Below are 23203 nucleotides of genomic sequence, written 5' to 3'. Positions count from 1 at the left end.
AAGTGGAACGCACTCAGCTGTCAGTGGTATATAAATAGACCGACTAATATAATGTAGAGCAATGCCATATTTATGTCAAGTGAGGGTCTATTATGAAGGGAAAAAAGGTCATTAACCCCAGAACGCATACCTGGGGCCTCGCAGGCCCGTCCTGTTAATTGTTTTCTATTTTCTGCAAGATTACTTTAGTTAGAATTTTGAAACTCTAGGTATTCTTCATGTATATAGTTGTTTGTCATTTCCAGTTGGTCATTTATTTATTATTTGCACACGGGCCTAAAAGGCCCCAGGTATGTGAAAGTGTAGATTTTTATGGTCATGCGTTCTAGGGTTAATAAAGGATAGCTTCCACTGTGAAGAGAAGGACCTAGTGGAAACTCAACCCCGTGGTGAGCAAAGGGTCCTGGAAAATCATAAAGTGTGCATATGGGTTTCTTTTCAGAAGTAAATAATGACCTTATTTAATGACCTACAAAACAAAGAAAAAGCGATCAGAAGTACTGAATTATTATTATTGTACAAATATAATTCTTAACAGAATAAGGCAAAAAAATATAGAGAACAATCTAATGATGTTGTACTTCATATTCCCTATTAAGGCCCTTCGGAGTGAGGGTCTGTAAAGTATGTGTCCAATAGGACCCACATTTTTTGAGGTTTTGAATCCGGTTGCCTCCTCGCCTACTTGATGGAATATGGTCAATTACTTGATATCTCAATTGTGATATATCATGAGACATAGCGGAGAAATGTGCTGGTATAGATAGCATTGTATGTTCACATTGAATAGTGGATTTATGCTGTGAGATGCGGTCTCGGATATGCTAGGTAGTTTCACCAACATATCCGAGACCGCATGGACACTTGATCAAGTATACAGCATAAGTAGAATCACACGTAAAATATCCCTTAATAGGAAAACGCTTGCCGGACTTGGGGTGCGTAAACGTATCACCCTTTGTAATGTTTGAACATTGTAGATAGCCCAGGCAAGGGAAGGTACCCCTGCGTGAGGTGGCTAGAGTGCGTTGAATGGATCCTCTACTTGTTGACCCCACATCAGCCCTGACCAGATGGTTCCGGGTATTTTGAGATCTCTTGTGACATAATAAGGGGACGTCAATGAATTCCTGCACCTCAGGATATAATTGTCCTAATAGGGACTAATGTTGTTTGATGCACTTAAATATTGCTCCGCTAAAAGGATGGTAGGTATTCACAAAAGTTAATCGTGGGTTTCTGTTTTGCGGTAAATTAGATTTAGTTGACTGGTTCAGGATATGGGAAGGATAACCTCTCTGCTGGAACTTAATATTCATTTCCTCGTGTCTAATTTTTCTAGCGTCTGCTGTAGACACAATCCGATCTACCATACAGCGCTGTGACTTGGGTAAAGATCTTTTAACATGACGTGGGTGGCAGCTGGAACACAGCAATAGGCGGTTTTTGTCTGTCGGTTTTACATATAAGTCACTAATGAGACATCACGTGTCAGTGAGTGTGATCCACGTGTCCAGGAAATGAACAGAGTGGGAATCCGGATGCAAAGTGAATTTTAAATTAGAGACCTTGGTATTAAGGTCATGATAGAATAGTGTAAGGTCATTCTCTGTGCCCGTTGTAAGGCAGAATAGTCATCATGCTGGGGGACACTCGCTTCACCGGGTCAATTAAAGCACACATGCAACGTCTTTCCAGTATTTCACAATCCAGCAGTTTATTATACTTCATAACTACTTCCAGGACTCTTGTCTTCCAAGCCTCTTGCCCTCCAAGGCTAATGGCATCTCTTACACATAAGGATCCAGCCTCTGCCTTTCAGACTTCACCAGGCTTCACCAGGCTTCACTAGGCCTCACTAGGCCTCACACTCTAACGGTGTCCCACATAGGGAACAGACCTCACGCCTTTCACACCCTGTCTCAAAACTACCAGGGTTTATATATCCTCCAGTGCACACACAGGACCTGTGCTGATGTCACAGTCATGTAATCAGACCTTCTGTGTGCACAGGACCTGTGCTGATGTCACAGTCATGTGATCAGTCACCTGAGGGGGAGGTACATGGTCAGCCAGAACACACTCTGGACCATTACAGTAATGCCGCAAGCCGCTGCATTAAATATCCCCCCCCCCCTCTGTTCAAACTTGTGGGGTTGAACACATAATATACACAATCACATTATAACCCACAGTACACACAAAGACCATGTACTTGACAATTGCGCTGCTCAGCCACTGGAACATTAGTCATCGACATTAGCCCATTCCTTAGGGACCTACCATCTGTCATTGTCACTGACTTCGTCAAGTCACATTTCCGGGTCGTAACCTTGTCAGACCTCCCCCGCTCCCAGCGGTCAGTCGTAACCTTGTCAGACCTCCCCCGCTCCCAGCAGTCAGTCGTAACCTTGTCAGACCTCCCCCGCTCCCAGCAGTCAATACAGCAGTGTGACTCGCATGCCCTGGTATCTAAGGTCCGGTTCGACTCCGTACTGTCCCGTCCTCTATTGGGTCGTTTGTATGGGCCACTCAGACCTGAGTTACTGGAGGTCTCACTACCTCTAAACCCACGCCCACTATCCTCAGGACATCTTGGAAAGTCTCTAACTTCTACTGTAGCCGTTCTATTATTTGAAGGGCCCTTTCTCTGTCTGGTCTCACAATTTCTAGACGGCTGCCATCTTCTGCTGCTCAGGCGATTCTGTCTTTCCACTTGCAGTCTTGTGAGATTCAACTGTACTACCTCTCGCAGGTAGGTCACTTGGTACTCCATCAGCATGCGTATATATGCAAGATTTTCTTCCTTTCCTACAGCGGAGAATGACACCATGCCGTCTTCATCTTGTATCCAGGCCTGACGTTGACGTGGACTGCTTACTTTCATCACGCCAGACTTCTTTACCATCATTTGCATGGCTTGGCCGTTTCTCCCAATGAGCTTTCTCACCAAAACATGAGGCACCCGGATGACTTCTTCCCGCAGACTGTGAGCTTTTCTCATAAGCTCCAGTTGTCTAACGGCTTGTTCTGTCTTCAACCGGAGAAACCGCTTCGTGCGAATACATTGCCAGTGCATGTCACTTAGGATAGCCACCCTCTTCACTGTGACTTCGGTTGTGGACAGGACCACCAGCTGTTAAGATTCTGAGGTCGAGTACACCTTACAGGCTCTCACGGCCTTCTTAAACTCTTCATGCACGGACTCACTGGTGCATTCTTCTCTCAAATCCTCGGGTACATCTATGAGGCACTTGTACCGAGAGTTTCTGTCTCACCAGTGGTCTCCAAATGATCATCTGGCTCAGGTTTCAGGGACAACTGATTTTCAGCTTCTTCACCCTGTATGCTTCCCCTGAGCTTACTCACCGCTACAAATTCAAGAATTTTGGTCTTGACCACTTCCAATTCATACTTATCTTCTGTTAACACTCTCTTAGCTCTCCTCAGGTCCCCCTTCTCATGGTATAAAGGAGTAAGTGCAACTTGTTTGCCCTTTTCCCTCTCCAAGGAGGCCTCGTTCACTGAGTGATACTTTGCCAGGCGACCTTTGAGCTCGAAAACTTCTTCTTCTAGCTCAGCTACTCGCCTCTCAGCAGCCCATCTCTGAAGCTCTTCCTGTTTCAACTGCTCTTCCAGCAGCAGAGCTCTCTCAGACCTCTCTGTCTCCAATGCGCCCACTCAGCTCTCGACAGCCAGTCTCTCAAGCTTCTCTTGCTTCAAATGTGATTGTAGCGTCTCCTTGAGCTCCTTGATCTCGGCTGTTACATCCACCGAATCATCCGAGCTCGCATTATTCAATGAGGTATTTGCTTCATACCTCCCATCTCCAGTGGCCAACTCCTGGCCCTGGTCTGTGGCTTCTCTGATAGACTCCTCCATCTTTTCCCACTCAGCTTCCATCTTGCTGATTCTTTCCTTAAGGCACAACTCTGCCCTCTGGAGATTATCACAGAACGTCTGCAGCTCCTTCACCTGAGCTTCCAGACCTAGGGTCTTTCTGCGGAGATCATCATTTTCATCACGGGTGTCCTGGAGAGTGGTCTCAACCACTTGGTGCATGTGGTCTGCATCCCCCTTATCATCCTCTAGTTTTTCCTTAACCTTGAGGAGATCCTCATAGTCTCTCTTAATTTGTTGCAGTTCCCCACTGAGTTCACCATACCCCTTCTTGGATTCACACAGCTCTTTCTTCACTTGGTACAGCTCTAACTGTACCAGGGTGAAACGATCTTTCACCTCGCACAACTCATCTTCACACTCCGCTTTGTCAATCTCCAATTGAAAAACCTCCTCCTTGGTTTTGCGGCTGTCCGCCTTAATTTCCTGGAACATTTCCTTCCATTGGACTCTAGGCTCCTCTGGTCTGAGGACACGCTCTCCAGGTTTTCCCATAGTTGCTGCACGTCACTCTGACACTGCTGCCTGATAGGCTACAGCTCTTGGTCATGACTGGCCACCTCCTCTTTCAGGGCTGTCAGATCCTGATCCTTCTGTCCCAGTACTGTACCGGAGGTTGCTACTAGCAATATCACCTCCTCTTCTGCCTCTAAAGGAGGATCCACACTTGGAAAAAAGGCACACAGTACTACATTTTCTTTATTTTCACTTGCAGCAAAGACTACAGGAGCAACCTTTTTGTGGCCCTTGCACCGTCGACGACGAGAGGGGGACTTTCTCTCCTCGTCTAGCTCCTCCTGACTGAACTCTCCTTCTACTTTCGTAGTTTCACCATCAGCTACGGGGTCTGTGTCACTCCCCATGGTTTTGTGGACTAACAGGTCACCTCCCACTTTGACGTCAACCCTTTCTACTGGAGCTACCCCGTTATCAACGGTCAAATTGTCATTTTTAGGCGGTACCAACCCACAACCAGTAACAAATTTTGGTTTTCTATACTCCATGCTCTTTTGAAAATCCGCCCTCTTTTGGGACTCCGCCCCCTTTGGACACCCACACATGTAGGGGGATTTTTAGAAAAATAATCAGCAATAGTCTTAGGACCCAGTTCACAACATCTCTTATCACCTCCCCGGGCACTCTGGGACAATACTGGCGCCCCCAGAGAGTTGACAGAATGGTTCGCTGCCGCCATTCTATACGGTGCCCACAGCTCCTGCCGTTCCTGCACCATGTCCTGTAGACGTTTCTCAAATACCTGCTGTGGTTTTAACCTGAACTTTAATCGCTCAATAGCTTCAGTTTCATTTGCTACTTCGTTCACAGCCATCGCGGTATACTATTCACACTAGACACTTCACACCGCTCTCCCCCAAAAATTTTCGGGGCCCCGCCGAGCCACAGCAAACCAGGTTTGAGTGCGAGGACAATTTTCGTAACCCCGCCGAGTTATAGACAGATGCATTAATCTTCATGACCCCGCCGAGCCACAGCAAAACCAGGTTTGAGTGCGAGGACAATTTTTATAACCCCGCCGAGTTACAGCAAGATGCTTTAATCTTCGTGACCCTGCCGAGCCACAGCAAGATTCTTGTATCCACACTCGTCATCCTGTGCCGTTACCCCTAGCAACCAGGCTGCGGTTGCCCCTAGCAACCGGGCTGTAGTTGCCCCTAGCAACCGAGCTGCAGTTGCCCGCATTCTCCACCACATGTAAGGCAGCGCTAGTCATCATGCTGGGGGACACTCGCTTCACCGGGTCAATTAAAGCACACATGCAACACCTTTCCAGTATTTCACAATCCTTTCCAGTGACAGATATGTCCACTTGGCTCCAGATACAGCCTTCAGCAAGGTAACAATATAAATGTCCACATCAAGCAGTGTTTTACCTTTGCCGGGTTTTAGCTGCTTCAGATTTGTTCTGCCACAGCTGTGGCTTTACGGCTTCCCAGATGGGGGTCTCCAACCCTCGTACCTTCCAAGGCTACTGGTATGTTTACACACATAACATCCAGCCTCTGACTTCCAGGACTCTTGTCTTCCAAGCCTCTTGCCCTCCAAGGCTACTGGCATCTCTTACACATAAGGATCCAGCCTCTGCCTTTCAGACTTCACCAGGCTTCACTAGGCCTCACTAGGCCTCACACTCTAACGGTGTCCCACACAGGGAACAGACCTCATGCCTTTCACACCCTGTCTCAAAACTACCAGGGTTTATTTATCCTCCAGTGCACACACAGGACCTGTGCTGATGTCACAGTCATGTAATCAGACCTTCTGTGTGCACAGGACCTGTGCTGATGTCACAGTCATGTGATCAGTCACCTGAGGGGGAGGTACATGGTCAGCCAGAACACACCCCGGACCATTACAGTAATGCCGCAAGGCGCTGCATTACACCGTCCAGATCAGAAATATGTCATCAATAAAACGTGTGCCTGTATGTCCCCCACCTGCTCATCTCTCATGGGGTTTTTCGAAATAAACATCCCTTGCATCTAGATTGGAGTGCCGAAGTTTCTTTTATTGCTTCCAGACTTATGAACTTGTCATTTATTTGTAGCCCAGAGCTAATAACACTGGGAAATCCTGACAGCCGGTACCGACTGACCGGACAAAGCCTTCACAGCAGAGCTCATACGAGTCTCATCCCTATTGTTATTCCGTCCATGTGTCGTCATCATGTCCGCATTTATCAGCAATGTACAAAAGGTAATACGGTAAATAATGTAGATGTAGGGTCAGTATGTATATATTCAGTACTGTATGTGTACATTTCTAGAGATAAGTGATATAGTGACACCGCTCCGCTCCATACACCTTGTACACGCACGGCTCCGCTCCGTACATCTCATACACGCGCGGCTCCGTTCCGTACGCCTCGTACACACGGCTCTGCTCCGTACGCCTCGTACACACGGCTCCGCTCCGTATGCCTCGTATACATGGCTCCGCTCCATATGCCTCGTACACACGGCTCTGCTCCGTACGCCTCGTACACACGGCTCCGCTCCGTATGCCTCGTATACATGGCTCCGCTCCATATGCCTCGTACACACGCGGCTCCGCTCCGTACGCCTCGTACACACGTGACTCCGCTCCGTACGCCTCGTACACACGCGGCTCTGCTCCGTACGCCTCGTACACGTGCGGCTCCGCTCCGCACACCTCGTACACATGCGGCTCTGCTACATCCACACTGTAACTCCCTCCTGACCCGACACATAAACTTCAGCTCATCCAGCACCATGACAACCAGCACAGCAGAGTCCTGCATCCACTGAGGCCCCTGATCATGTGACCCCTGACTCCTCCCCTCCTGTGACCTCATCACAGGTCCTATGCGCACACAACAGCCATATATGTGGTGGTGGCTCTGCAGGTGGAGGTATGTGGAGATCCCCCATTATTCTCTACTAGCTATTGAACCTGTTCTACGCCCGGGTGGCGAGCATTTTTATTGGTATATGGCCTCCTATCCTGGTATGTATGGTCCCCTCACCCCCCAATCCTGGTATGTGTGGCCCCCTATTCCCTATTACGCTGGACACATACAAAAAAATAAACACTTATACTCCCCTTTCTTCCCTGTGCTCCAGAGGTGCGGTGTCCCGTTCTGCCGGAGGCCGGGGGAGGAGTGTGGTGCCGGAGTACGCCCGTGCCCATACCGCGCTGTCCGGCGCCATTTTGCTGAAGACTCAATGTAAATGTGTCTTCAGTAAAATGGCGTCGAATAGCGCTATGCACATGCGCCAATTCCGACTCCTCACCCCTGCTTGTACGATTATATTAGAGATGTGGATTATTTCTTCCTCTTTCTTCTATGTCGCCTCCATACTCCGCAGCGCTGTACACACATTATTATCATCGTCCCCATCGGGCCTCTCTCTCCTTAGTCTTTCTTCACACATGGTTACATTTACCATTTGCCATAAATCCGCCTTCTTCATCTGTGTAATGATGTTTTTAATTCATTTTTAGGAATGTTTAACCCCTTGGCATCTGGCAATTTAAAGTTTTTGTGCTTTAGAACTAAATTCACTTTAAAATGTAATGAAAAAAAGGAAAAAGCACTTCATTAAATGTCCAGTGTGAATGAGCGGCGATGTGATCCTCCCGGTTGGTGCGATACCAAAATTAAGAAGAATTTATTATTATTTCGTGGTTAAAATAAAATTCTGAATTTGGGGAAGAAGGAGATGGATTTAAATGTTTATTGTTTTTAATATATATATATTATATTTTTTTCTAGTTTCAATTATTCCCCCTCTGGCTTTGGCCCCTGCTCACCCTCCCCCCCCCTCACCTCCATAGTGTTATAACCATCCATGGTGACCTAGATACCGGGGCTAGCTGGCACATTATATCCTGGGGTTACAAGCCCTAGCACGTGAGAAGCGGCCCATCCATAAAGGTCACCATCCACATTGGACTATAGTTGGCCGATCCCATCGATTCACCTAACAGTCTAATGTGTATGGGCGCTTTCCTATTCTTATGAATAAGATGATGTTGTAGAGAAAAGGATCTGAAACTTTGGACTTCTGAAGGCTGATTCTTTTGTTCACAGGGAGATCCATTTTCCTTTGGCTGCCTTATAAACATAACTGAGTTATTAGGCTTTAAAGCAGTCACTATTAACCCCTTGACTAAATACAATGTACTAGTTATGTCAAATGCTAGCTCCCTGACTTTAATGCAGGCTCGTAAGACAAGCCCGTGTCTTTCCCGGCAGATGATGGCTGTGATAATCAGCCATCATCTGACTCGCTGTTAATCTGTGACAGCGGCATTTACAACGAGTCAGCAGGGGGCGCGCTGTTCTAACTGCTCATCAGTGCTCCCCCAATGAGTAGGACACCGATGGGTCGTCGTGACAGGGGTCTGCTGAAAACCCTGTGCCTATCATAACGATACTCTTGTGAAAGCCAACCCATGGCTGGCATTGATAAGATACTATGATTGTTGCTATACATATCAATACTGCGGCATTGCTGTATATAGCACAAGCGATCACATGATTGCAGGTTCAAGTCCCCTAAAGGAACTAAAAAGTCTTAAATATATAATATTTTTTTTGTATGTTCAAATCACTATTAAAAATTAGGAAATACCAAATATGTGTATTTTTTTTTTATCGCTACATTTGTAAAATTCTTTGTAAGCGGGGGGATTCTTCCACTGTGGGGTCCATGCATGGCGCTACACTTTGCCTAAGTTGGGCATGGTATTCCTCAACCACACTTTGTATTTGTAACATCATGCCTTACTTTGTGATTATTTACTATCTGTCCTTTTGTGGTTTTATGTTTCACAATCTTTGTGGTCTGTAGACAAATATGGTCATTTGTGATCATCCTAAGAATAATGTCAACCCATATCAATTATATATGTTTACTACCATCACCTGTGGACTTATGACTGTATATCAAGTGTACAATATATAGTGTACAATTGTGGGTGCTATGCATTGACCTCTTTTTGTATCCACCTTTCTGGTTCCAGAAAAAAAGCTGTGAAAATTATATATTATCACCTGATTAAAGTATCTTAAATTGCACACCTTCTCTCCTCTTTTTTCCTTTTGTTATCCATGGTTGGAGTTTCATGTGCCTGGTGACCATATGTCCCTCAGACACATTTTATGGATTGTATGGAAATCTTATATCTAATATTTGTAAAAATCAGATCAAATGAATCTGATCTGTAAATGATGTAACGAGAAAAAAAATCAAACTCCAGAATTGCATTTTTTTGGCCACTGCAACAACCCGAATTTTTTTTTTAATAAGAGGCGATTAAAACATTGTATCTACCCAAAATTATATCAATAAAAAAATTGGCTAGGGGTGCAAAAAAATAAGCCGCTCACAGCTCCATATCCTGAAAATTGAAAACGCTACGACTCTTGAAAAATGGCGTCACAAGCTAAAGCTTTTTTTTTTTTTTTACAAATTTCTGATTTTTTTTCACCACTTAAATAAAGCAAAAACTATGCATGTTTGGTATCTGCATAATCGTGCTGTCTGATAAATTAACACTCTAAATAAGGCTAAGTGCCCACGATGCAGAAATGCTCCGGATTTTTCCTGAGCGTTTCTGCATCTCCCTGGGAGAAAAAACGCATGCGGATTTTACATGCATTTTTTCAGCCAGGGACAAGCATTTTGCACATGCGATTTCGCGTGCGAGTTGTCAAACACTTTTCCAAGCAATTTTAGCATCCCTTGGAAAAGTGCTTGACAACTTGGTCACACTATATAAATCCATGCAACCGGCATGGATTTATATAGTATGACCAAGTTAAGTTAAAAAAAAGAGTAAAAAAAAACATTATACTCACCGTCCGATGGCCCCCGGTCTCCTTCTCCTGTGTCTTCAGCGGCGTAATAAGACCTTCCATGACGTCATTTAGTCATGTGATAGGTCATGCGACCGTCGATGTCAGCGGTCACGTGACCTGTCACATAACTAAATGACGTCATGGAAGGTCCTTTTTACACCATCGCGAGCCACTGGAGAGACTGGACGCACCATACCGGAGACCGGGGGCCATCAGAAGGTGAGTATCATTTATTTATTTTTTTTTTACAGGTTCTATGGTACCCATGTCTAGATGAGAGTCTCCTCTTCTCCAGACCCAGGTACCATCCGCACAGTGAATCACTTAATATCCGCATGTGCACATGTAGTCATGCAGATATTATGCGGTCCAATGCAATTCAATGGCGGCGAAAACGCTGCGATTACGCAAAATTAATAGTAGTGCTGCGGATTTTTCCGCAATGATAATGCGCAGTGGAAATTCCCGCAGCATGTGCACAGCACATGCGGATTATCATTGGGGAACATGGCTGACCTTCTACCAAGCGTTTTTTTTAAGCGTTTCCGCGGCAAATTGCCGCTGCGGAAACGCTTAAAAAACACATAGTGGGCACAAAGCCTAAAAAAAAACAATTGCAGAATTTTGCTCTTTTTGCTATTTCCTAACACTTTTTTCACCACATTTTTTTCCCCACTATCAAGTATCACATGATAAAATGGATGGCGTTATTCAAAAGTACAACTCATCCCACAAAAAACAAGTACTCACATGCTTATGTGGATGGAAAAATAAAATAGTTCTGGCTCTTGGAATAAGGGGAGGAAAAAACAGAAAGGAAAAAACGGAAAGTCGTCTGGCCCTTTAAAGAGTTAAAGAAGGCGCAGGGGTTGTGTGTTCATGTTGGGATTGTATTTGTAATGTAGTCACGAACCCATGATTGAACAGACTACAGATATGGTAAAAAAAAAAAAAAACTACTGAATAAATATGATAGCCAAGTGTACTAAATAGATCCTGTACCAGGACCAAGCATACTACCTAGATTCGGTATCAGGACTAAGCGTACTACTTTGATACAGTACCAGAACCAAGCTTACTACAGTACCAGAACTAAGCTTACTACACAGCTACAGGAACAGAACCAAGTCTATTAGAAGCAGACTGAAACAGAACCTGGGTTACTGTTGATATACCTATACAAAAGAAAGGTTACTGTATATATATGGTATCAATGAAAACTTACTGCGTGGAAATAATAACATATCCATACTCGCTATGTAGATACAATAACACAATCAAACTTGCTACATTGATACCACAACAATTATATAATAAAAAATGTGTGGCTTGGAAACTGCTGTCCTAATTGTGCTGCATTCATGCAGCTTTGTGATAACAATAGCGAACATTACATGACGGTCATAGTAAAGTCCCCACACACCAATTGTTTTTTTTTTTAATTCACCTAAAAAAATCTGATAGGTAATGTGTACATAAGTCTCTGAATCATAATAGTGGTAGTTTGGGAAGCCTGGGGACCCTGACATGATGGAGAGGAGATGACTTTAATGACAAGCTTATGAAAACATTATGTCTACATAACCTGCATTTTCTTACATCATAAGACACAATACATATATTCACATCATTGGTTTTTCCCTTTAACATAATTGAGAAAGTGGTATCCTTTTTTTTTGTAGTAGACATATATACAGTGCCTACAAGTAGTATTCAACCCCCTGTAGATTTAGCTGGTTGACACATGCGGAATTAACTTGGCATTGTGACATTTGTACTGTAGATCAGCCTGGAAGTGGGAAATGCACTGCAGCAAATTTTGTTTTTGTTTTTTTTTTTTGTTTTTTTTTTAAAACGTTAAAAGTTAATTCAGAGTGTCATTTATTATTCAATCCCTCAAACCACAAGAATTCTGTTTGGTCCCCTAAAGTATTAAGAAGTAGTTCAGGCACCAAGAATAATGAGCTTCACATGTGTGGATTAAAGATCTCTTTTGCCAGCCTTTTCTGACTATTTAAGACCCTCCCCAAACTTGTGAACAGCACTCAGACATGGTCAACATGGGAAAGACAAAGGAGCATTCCAAGGCCATCAGAGACAAGATCGTGGAGGGTCACAAGGCTGGCAAGGGGTACAAAACCCTTTACAAGGAGTTGGGCCTACCTGTCTCCACTGTTGGGAGCATCATCCGTAAGTGGAAGGCTTATGGAACTACTGTTAGCCTTCCACGGCCAGGACAGCCTTTGAAAGTGTCCTCCCGTGCCGAGGCCAGGCTTGTCCGAAGAGTCAAGGCTAACCCAAGGACAACAAGGAAGGAGCTCCGGGAAGATCTCATGGCAGTGGGGACATTGGTTTCAGTCAATACCATAAGTAACGTACTCCACCGCAATGGTCTCCGTTCCAGACGAGCCCGTAAGGTACCTTTACTTTCAAAGCGTCATGTCAAGGCTCATCTACAGTTTGCTCATGATCACTTGGAGGACTCTGAGACAGACTGGTTCAAGGTTCTATGGTCTGATGAGACCAAGATCGAGATCTTTGGTGCCAACCACACACGTGACGTTTGGAGACTGGATGGCACTGCATACGAGCCCAAGAATACCATCCCTACAGTCAAGCATGGTGGTGGCAGCATCATGATGTGGGGCTGTTTCTCAGCCAAGGGGCCTGGCCATCTGGTCCGCATCCATGGGAAGATGGATAGCACAGCCTACCTGGAGATTTTGGCCAAGAACCTCCGCTCCTCCATCAAGGATCTTAAGATGGGTCGTAATTTCATCTTCCAACAAGACAACGACCCAAAGCACACAGCCAAGAAAACCAAGGCCTGGTTCAATAGGGAAAAAGTCAAGGTGTTGGAGTGGCCTAGTCAGTCTCCTGACCTTAACCTAATTGAAAATTTGTGGAAGGAGCTCAAGAATAAAGTGCACATGAGACACCCAAAGAACCTAGATAACTTGGAGAAGATCTGCATGGAGGAGTGGGCCAAGATAACTCCACAGACCTGTGCCGGCCTGATCAGGTCTTATAAAAGACGATTATTAGCTGTAATTGCAAACAAGGGTTATTCCACAAAATATTAAACATAGGGGTTGAATAATAATTGACCCACACTTTTATATTTAAAATTTAATAAAATTCAACTGAGCAACATAACTTTTTGGTTTGTAAGATTTATGCTTCTGTTCATAAAACCTACTCTCGTTTGCAGTTTGAAGGCTCTAACTTATTTGCATCTTATCAAACCAGCTAAATCTGCAGGGGGTTGAATACTACTTGAAGGCACTGTATATGTGTGTGTGTATATATATATATATATAATATATATATATATATATATATATATATATATATATATTAGTACAAACCAAAAGTTTGGACGCACCTTCTCATTTAAAGATTTTTCTGTATTTTCATGACTATGAAAATTGTACATTCACACTGAAGGCATCAAAACTATGAATTAACACATGTGGAATTATATACTTAACAAAAAAGTGTGAAACAACTGAAAACATGTCTTATATTCTAGGTTCTTCAAAGTAGCCACCTTTTGCTTTGATGACTGCTTTGCACACTCTTGGCATTCTCTTGATGAGCTTCAAGAGGTAGTCACCGGAAATGGTCTTCCAACAATCTTGAAGGAGTTCCCAGAGATACTTCGCACTTGTTGGCCCTTTTTCCTTCACTCTGCGGTCCAGTTCACCCCAAACCATCTCGATTGAGTTCAGGTCTGGTGACTGTGGAGGCCAGGTCATCTGGCGTAGCACCCCATCACTCTCCTCCTTGGTCAAATAGCCCTTACACAGCCTGGAGATTTGTTTGGGGTCATTGTCCTGTTGAAAAATAAATGATGGTCCAACTAAACGCAAACCGGATGGAATAGCATGCCGCTGCAAGATGCTGTGGTAGCCATGCTGGTTCAGTATGCCTTCAGTTTTGAATAAATCTCCAACAGTGTCACCAGCAAAGCACCCTCACACCATCACACCTCCTCCTCTATGCTTCACGGTGGGAACCAGGCATGTAGAGTCCATCCGTTCACCTTTTCTGCGTCGCACAAAGACACGGTGGTTGGAACCAAGGATCTCAAATTTGGACTCATCAGACCAAAGCACAGATTTCCTCTGGTCTAATGTCCATTCCTTGTGTTCTTTAGCCCAAACAAGTCTCTTCTGCTTGTTGCCTGTCCTTAGCAGTGGTTTCCTAGCAGCTATTTTACCATGAAGGCCTGCTGCACAAAGTCTCCTCTTAACAGTTGTTGTAGCGTTGTATCTGCTGCTAGAACTCTGTGTGGCATTGACCTGGTCTCTAATCTGAGCTGCTGTTAACCTGTGATTTCTGAGGCTAATGATTCAGATAAACTTATCCTCAGAAGCAGAGGTGACTCTTGGTCTTCCTTTCCTGGGGCGGTCCTCATGTGAGCCAGTTTCTTTGTAGTGCTTGATGGATTTTGCAACTGCACTTGGGGACACATTCAAAGTTTTCTCAATTTTTCGGACTGACTGACCTTCATTTCTTAAAGTAATGATGGCCACTTATTTTTCTTTACTTAGCTGCTTTTTTCTTGCGATAATACAAATTCTAACAGTCTATTCAGTAGGACTATCAGCTGTGTATCCACCAGACTTCTGCACAACACAACTGATGGTCCCAACCCCATTTATAAGGCAAGAAATCCCACTTATTAAACCTGACAGGGCACACCTGTGAAGTGAAAACCATTTCCGGTGACTACCCCTTGAAGCTCATCAAGAGAATGCCAAGAGTGTGCGAAGCAGTCATCAAAGCAAAAGGTGGCTACTTTGAAGAACCTAGAATATAAGACATATTTTCAGTTGTTGCACACTTTTTTGTTAAGTATATAATTCCACATGTGTTAATTCATAGTTTTGATGCCTTCAGTGTGAATGTACAATTTTCAAAGCCATGAAAATACAGAAAAATCTTTAAATGAGAAGGTTTGTGTATATGTATATATATATATATATAATGTCATACATATATGCAGACCTTATCCATACATACACCCACATATAGACAGGCTTACAGTATATGTAACCACACAGAGGGTCAGCACTTGTGAGGAAGTCAACAGACAGATGCCCCCTTGCCCAGGCCAGCCCTGCAGTAATAGTAATACACCCCCCTCCCCAATTTCCATAGACAGTAATAATGCTCAACTTTGTTCCCCTCCACAGTTATTGTGCTCAACAATACTAAGGGCTCATCTAGATGTCTGTGCACTGTATAGACTGGCCGTGGGTCTCCTGACCGGGGCATGACAGCTTCATAGAAGTATATGCAGCTCCATGGTGAAGCCCTGATGATAAGAAACAGGGAAGGGTCGATGTAATCTTCCCACCTGGTGGAGTTGAGCCGGTCAGGAACAACTGTGATGAGAGAACTAGCAAAATGGTATTCCTCGCATAGACTGCTTCTCCACTGTTGAAGTCAACAGAGGGAGGCAAAAAAATTAGGAAAAAAGGCTTTATGATGGCCCGAAGAAGATATCAGATCGATTTTGAAACACATTGCGATCTTTTAATATGTTTGTTGTTTTTCGCCACCTTCTCATCCTTGTGTTCAGCATGACAGCGCCCACCATAAAGCTTCTTTTCTCATTTTTTACCTCGCAATTATAGAAATATGAGGCTGTCATCATGCTCAAGTCAGGAGAATCGAGGCCAGTCCATGCATTGTAGTCTGTACTTGGACAGGTGAATGAGCCATAACAAGGTAGTTTTTATCCTCTTTGCTGTAATCTATAGGACACAGTTCAGACCGAACTTTCGTCAGTCCTCATAGAGCAGAGCTGCTTAGCACATGATACCAGTAGAGCTCACAGCATTAGAAATATTTATTTTTTTCTCCCACCACACATTCAAAAAAACACCACGGAAAAAAGGTGGCCATATTTACCAAAAGCAAGATGCTGTTACACTGATTCACTTCTCACGGACAAGCCATGAGTTAGGATAGTCAAGGAATTCAAGGTCAAGAGCCAGGAGGGTACTTCATAAAAAGAGGGAAGAAACAATGGCCTAGTCAGGTCACAGTCCAGAGTCAGAATTCTAAAGTCAGTGTGTGTCAAAGCAAAAGGGGTAATACAAATGGGTAGTCAATAGGGAAAGCCAAGGTCCGGCAATAGAAGATCAGAATGTCTGAATTCAGAGCACAAAGCACAGAGGGAACAAACCACATTGAGCTTTAAGCTACGACCGGCAGCTATCTGGGACTGACAGCTCAGCTAAGAAGCAGGTTAATCACTAGGAACAGGGAACACCTGAAGGAAACTCAGACTGGGAGGTGCTCAGATTGGATGGCTGAGCTGTCAATCAAAATACACGTCCCTGCACTAGATTGGACGACTGAGCTGTCAGTCACTGTGTCCAAGACACATTGAGCGGAGGAATCGTTACAGACACAATATCAAATACACTGCAGGACACAACATTCCCCATGATAAAGGCGGAAGCAGCACAGGTGCAAAATAGATGAAACAACCACTCACACACCGACTGTTCATGGAGGGGCGGCTGCCTAGTATTATAAGTGCACATGGATAAGGCCGATATAGAGCGCCAGTCATACAGATAAGTGAGGTACATAGTGTCTGGCCTATGACCTAATAGAAACGCTCACCACACACTAAACACTTGTACGCGCTCCATCCTGCAGGGTACAGCGGAGTCCTGCATTCACTGAGGCCCCTGATCATGTGACCCCTGACTCCTCCCCTCCTGTGACCTCATCACAGCTCCTATAATCACAGAACAGCCATATATGTGGTGGCGGCTCTGCAGGTGGAGGTATTTATTCATGTGGAGATTCCCCATTATTCTCTATATCGCCACCATATTCCATGGCGCTGTACACACATTATTATCACCGTTCCCATTGGGGCTCACACTCTCTTTAGACTTTATTCACACATTGCAATTGCATTTTGCAGCTACAAAAACAATTAGATTTCTACATTTGTGTGACCTCCCAACTTTCAAAGAATATAAAGAGGGGTAGATTGTACATCATGACAGCATCTTAGGCCACGTTCATAACCATTCCTCTAACCCCTAACCACACTCGTGTACCATTTAATTCTACCCTGAACACATAAAGTAAATGGACGACCCCTTTAAGGCTGTGTTTACTGCTAAATCCATCCGTAGTTATGTTCCTTTGTAGAAATAGAGCAATGGAAAACAGACTGGGGACGGATTCATGACTAGATGCCCAGGAGCGGAGCCCGACTGTCCCCACTGACTATAATGAGCTCCGTCAACTTTCTCTCAAGGTTCCCATCATATTTTACACCTAAGTTGTTCTTGTTCTTATAAGTCCAGACTCAGACCGTCGCTTCGGTGTTCCTCTCTATCCTCTGCATTTCTTGTCGGTCTCCTCAGCGCTCCTCTTTACTCTCAGGCCGTCTCCTCAGCGTCCTCTTTACTCTCAGCCTGTCTTCTCAGTGCTTCTCTCTACACTCAGGACAACTCCTCAGCGCTCTTCTATATATGCTCCCAGGTCATCTCCTCGGGACCCCTCTCTGCCCTCAGTCTGTCTCATCATCGCTTTTCTATGCTCTCAGGCAGTCTCCACAGCATTCCTTTCTGCCCTTAGGCTATCTCCTTAGCGCTCCTCTCTGCCCTCAGGCCATCTCCTCAGCTCTCCTCTCTGCCCTCAGGCCATCTCCTTAGCGCTTCTCTCGGCCCTCAGGCCTTCTCCTCAGCGCTCCTCTTTACTCTCAGACCTTCTCCCCAGCGCTCCTCTTTACTCTCAGGCCATCTCCTCAGCATTCCTCTTTACTCTCAGGCCGTCTCCTCAGCGCTCCTCTCTGCCCTCAGGCCATCTCCCCAGCGCTCCTCATTACTTTCAGGCCATCTCCCCACCGCTCCTCTTTACTCTCAGGCCATCTCCTCAGCGCTCCTCTTTAGTCTTAGGCCATCTCCTCAGCGCTCCTCTTTACTCTCAGCCCGTCTCCTCAGTGCTTCTCTCTACACTAAGGACAACTCCTCAGCGCTCATCTTTGCTCTCAAGCCATCTCCTCAGTGCTCTTCTATGCTCCCAGGCCATCTCCTCGGGACCCCTCTCTGCCCTCAGTCTGTCTCCTCATCACTTTTCTATGCTCTGAGTTTGTCTCCTCAGTGCTTCTCTCTACACATAAGCTGTCTCCTCAGTGTCCCTCTCTGCTCTCAGGCTGCCTCATTTGCATTCATCTCTAACCCCGGGCTGTCTCCTTAGCACTCATCTCTTCCTTCAGGCTGTCTCCTGAGTGCTCCTCTTTACGCTCAGTCTGTCTCCTCAGCGCTCCTTTCTACCCTCAGGTCATTTCTTCAGCGCTCCTCTCTGCTTTCAGGACCTCTGCTCAGCGCTCTGCTCTCAGGCTGTGTCCACAACGCTCCTCTCTGTATTCGGACCATCTCCTTTCTTCTCTGGTCTCTGGATGCTTCCTTGGGCCTAACCACAGGCCATCCCTTCAACACTCTATTTCACTTTCAGGCTGTCTCCTCAGCGCTCCCGTCTTCACTTAGGCTGTCTCCTCAGCATTGTTGTCTGTAGTAGGATGAAGTAGGTGCCGGGAAAAAAATCCGCGCTCCTCCGTAGTGAAGAAATTTGACGAGAGATTGTATAATTAAACAATCTTGTAGTTTATTGGTAAAAGCTACGATTACTACGCGTTTCATGGACATCCCGTCCACTTCCTCAGGTACATAGCTGATGTAGACCGATTTATCAAACGGTCTTATATACATAAAACCACACGTGGTAAAAAAAAAAAGCCTGCTGTTATTCTTGGCGCCAAGACCAACAAACGGTTTACAGAGAGACAGTGAAATTATTTATAAATAGATTAAATTAAATTATTGATCGACTAATTACACTCTTGTGGAAATAAAAATAAAACCATAGAACAAATAATTAAAATGACCTCTGACATGTAATCATCCAAATATATAATTACATTTATATTACAGCACATAGGATAAAACATTTGTAGTTGATCATGGACCGCAGTGTATGCGATCCCAAAGTCCTGGCTCTTTTGTATCATGTGTGAAAGATCAGAGAGTCCAGACCGCTCTGCCAGACCTCACACCTCGTCGGCTGACAGGCAGAAAACCAAGAGCTGAAGGAATGGCAGAAGGTGCAAGCCTGCTTCCAGTGTATTAGGTATGAGGTGTTTGTCAGTAAGGAAAGGGGGTGAAGGAGGGAGGACGGGCATGAGGAGATGGACCGCAAGTGTGTAAACTCCTGAAGGATTGGTTTATTACCATGTATTGAAGATAAGAGCTTCCAGATCGCTGCGCTGGATCTCACACTTCGTCGGCTGACTGACAGAGGACAGGGGACTAAAGGAATAGATGAAAATGCAAACTAGTCTCCGTGTGAGGTACTAGTCTGCTAATGGTATATTGTGTATGTTATCAGTTATCATCCTACTACAGACAACCTTACAAGATCCCTAGGGATTCTGTGCTGGCTGCAGCCTTTCGTTACTAATTCTTACATGAGTTGTGCATTACACAACCCATAAAGGTGAGCACATTTTCTTTTTACCTATTTGGTTGTTGTTGGATAACAGCGCTATTGCGCCCCTATCTTTCTACTTATTCCTCAGCATTGTTGGTATATGCAACAATTGTGGACTTCTTTGTTTGTGTGAAGGAGGACTTTATGCTGATCTGACAGTAGATGTCGATGTTGTGTAAAGTTTCCTTGTTTACTGTATTGTAAAAGAAAAAGTCTCTCTTGTTTTTTTCGGTTTTGATTTTACTTCCTGGTGCAGTACTGTGTGACTGTGCGTTTTTTCCTTTACCTCATGTTCTGAGAAGTAAATGCTTGTTATCCCATGTAATCTACTCTGTGAAGTTTCTACCGCAACTGTGGGTATCCAGAAGCGGTGCAACAGGTTATGGGCCTGGCACCGAGGACCCCAGGCACCCAGGATACCGAAACTCTCAGCAAGACCCTGGTGAATGCAGAAGAATTCTTCAGTACAATTCTCTCCAAACAAGTAAGACAAGTTAAAGATGACAAGTAGCACAGAGCTAAAACTCACAGTAGCTAAGCTGAATAATGAGAATTATCAGTTATGGAAGTTCAAAGTAGAAATGTTATTGTCTAAAGATGATTTATGGGAAGTAATTACTACAGATAGACCTGATGAGGATAATCAGACATGGGATAAGAAAAAATAGACAAGCAAGAGCTACCATCAGCCTATTAGTGGATGATGCTCAATTAATCCACATAAGGAATGAGGATACAGCAAAGGGAATGTGGGAAGCACTAAGAAAGCTACATGAAAGACCCAGCTTAAATCACAAGTTATTTCTGCTAAGAAAGCTTTACAGTATGAGACTAAGTGCAGACAATGACATGCAGAAGCATATATTCTCTATTATGGAAGTGATATCACAGCTGAGATCAATTGGTGAAAATATTAAGGAAAGCCATGTAGCAGCAATATTATTGTGCAGTTTACCGGATTCATATACTGCTTTGATAAATGCACTAGAGACAAGAGCTGAAACAAACATTACATTAGAGTTTGTGAAGACTAGACTCATAGATGAATATCAAAGAAGGAAAGAACAAACAAATGATTATTCTACTGAAAAAGATAATGGAAATGATCTTAAAGCTACAGAATCAAAAAGACCCTATAATAATGAGACAAGAGAATGTTTCATATGTAAGAAAAAAGGACATTTAAAGAAAGACTGAACTATATGGAAAGCAGAACAACAGAAATTACATCATAAAGAGAATACACACAAGGTGAAAAACACAATTTCTGATTCATGTGAAAATAATTGGAATGGCACATTTAAAGTGACTGATAAGAAATCATCGTTGGGTTGGTTTATTGACTCAGGAGCAACAAGTCACATGACAAGTAATAAAAATTTCTTTACTGAACTTAATTTAAATAAGAAGGAAGCCATTTATCTTGCAGATGGAAGCAAAATAACTGCAGAAGGTGTTGGACAAGGAATGCTAAACTGTTCTAACAAGTTTGGGCATGATTCAAAAATACTTGTACAGGATGTGTTATATGTTCCAGGATTAGAAGGAGGATTGTTATCTGTAAAACGTCTAACATCTAAAGGACTTACTGTAGAATTCAAAGATGATGAGTGTACATCTTAGCAGGAAACAAGGTAATAACCAGATGAACAATTATATAATCTAGACACATTAAAGGAACAGATGAAGTTGTGTACACATGATCACAAGGATTGTATTCACATGTGGCATAGATGTCTAGGACACAGACATCCAGAAAGTATAATGGAGCTACAAGGGAAAGAATTGACAAAGGATCTATTGACATCTGACTGCTCAATTACCGTAAGATGTGAATGTTGTATAAAATCAAAAGCCACAAGGATATCTATTCCTAAAGAAAGTGAAACAAAAAGCACAAGACCACTTGATTTGGTGCATACTGACTTATGTGGACCCATGAAAGTGACTGTATCAGGAGCCAATAGATATATGGTGACTTTAATAGATGACTACTCAAGATACACAGACACATACTTGATCAAGAACAAAAGCGAAGTTTTCAATAAACTAGTAGACTACGTGACAAAGTCGAATAACAAATTTCAGAGGAGGCCAATTGTCATTAGAAGTGATAATGGAAGTGAATTCACAGGACACCAAATAGAAAACTACTTAAGAAAAAATGGTATAGAGCATCAAAAGACTGTTCCTTACACACCTGAACAAAATGGAGTAGCAGAAAGGAAAAACAGAACTCTGACTGAAATGATAAGGTGTATGTTGACCGTTTGGAATCTATCAGAGAAATATTGGGGTGAAGCAGCAATGACAGCTACATATCTACAGAACCGACTTTTTTCTAGAAAACTGAAAAAAACCCCATATGAACTGTGGCAAGGTATGAAACCAAGTGTAAATCATTTAAGAGTTTCTGGTTGTAAAGTTTTTGTATTCATTCCAACAGAAAAATGTTCCAAACTTCAAAATAGGTCCATGGAAGGAATATTTGTTTGGATATAGTGAAAATAGCAAAGGATATAGAATCCTAGATCCCAGGTGAGTAACAGTGTGACATTCATTGAGGATCTAAATGAAGACACTATGATTTCACTGGAAACAAAAAATGGGAAAAACAGCAATGATATAGCTGAAGGAATATCTGATGAAAAAGAAGTTGAAATTAATAAAAAACAGAATGCAGAAAGTGAAGAGATACAACTACAAACAGACACAGAACCAAGATGTTCAATAAGAGAAAACAAAGGAAAACCACCAATACGCCATTCATACAAGGCAAGTACAAGTAAAATTTATGAGCCTACCTCTTGGGAAGACATATCTCGACTTCCTGAAGAAGAAGCCAATAAATGGATAGAGGCAACAGAAATAGAAATAAAATCCATGCATGACTGAAAAACATGGACACTAACAGAATTACCAGAAGGAAGAAAAGCTATAGGATATAAATAGGTTTTTAAAGTAAATTACCAAACAGATGGCACAGCTGAACGATACTGAGCAAAACTCGTAGCTAAAAGTTATTCTCAAAAATATGGAGAAGACTATGATGAAACATTTGCTCCAGTTGTCAAACAAGCATACTACAATAAGAACTTTGTTTGCAGTTGCAGCAATGAAACAAATGGAACTGAAACATCTGGATGTAAAGACAGCATTTTTGAATGGAAGTTTAACAGAAGTTATTTACATGGAACAACCTCCAGGATTCAAAGATGAAAGTAACCCAAACATGGTTTGCAAATTACAGAAAAGTATATACGGTTTAAAACAAGCTGCTAAAGTGTGGAATGATAAAATCACGGAGGTGCTCACAAATGAAAAATTTAAAAGAAGCAAATCTGACCCTTGCCTGTACACAAAAAGACTAATGGACAGATGGATCTATGTACTCACATATGTTGATGACATTTTAGTTTGTTTTGA

At 43.5% G+C, this 23203-nt stretch overlaps 1 protein-coding gene across 1 annotated transcript in view; it reads left to right on the top strand.

Annotated features, from left to right (window-relative positions):
* Positions 1-23203, top strand: part of LOC141203898 (uncharacterized) — a 252388-nt gene that overhangs the window by 38507 nt on the left and 190678 nt on the right. The window lies entirely within an intron of this gene.

Source organism: Phyllobates terribilis, unplaced genomic scaffold, assembly GCF_046119375.1.
Source record: "Phyllobates terribilis strain yellow unplaced genomic scaffold, ASM4611937v1 Scaffold_130__1_contigs__length_5004896, whole genome shotgun sequence".
In the NCBI taxonomy this organism is placed as follows: domain Eukaryota; kingdom Metazoa; phylum Chordata; class Amphibia; order Anura; family Dendrobatidae; genus Phyllobates; species Phyllobates terribilis.
Note: the sequence above shows the minus strand (reverse complement) of the source record. Positions and strands in the feature narration are given on the sequence as shown.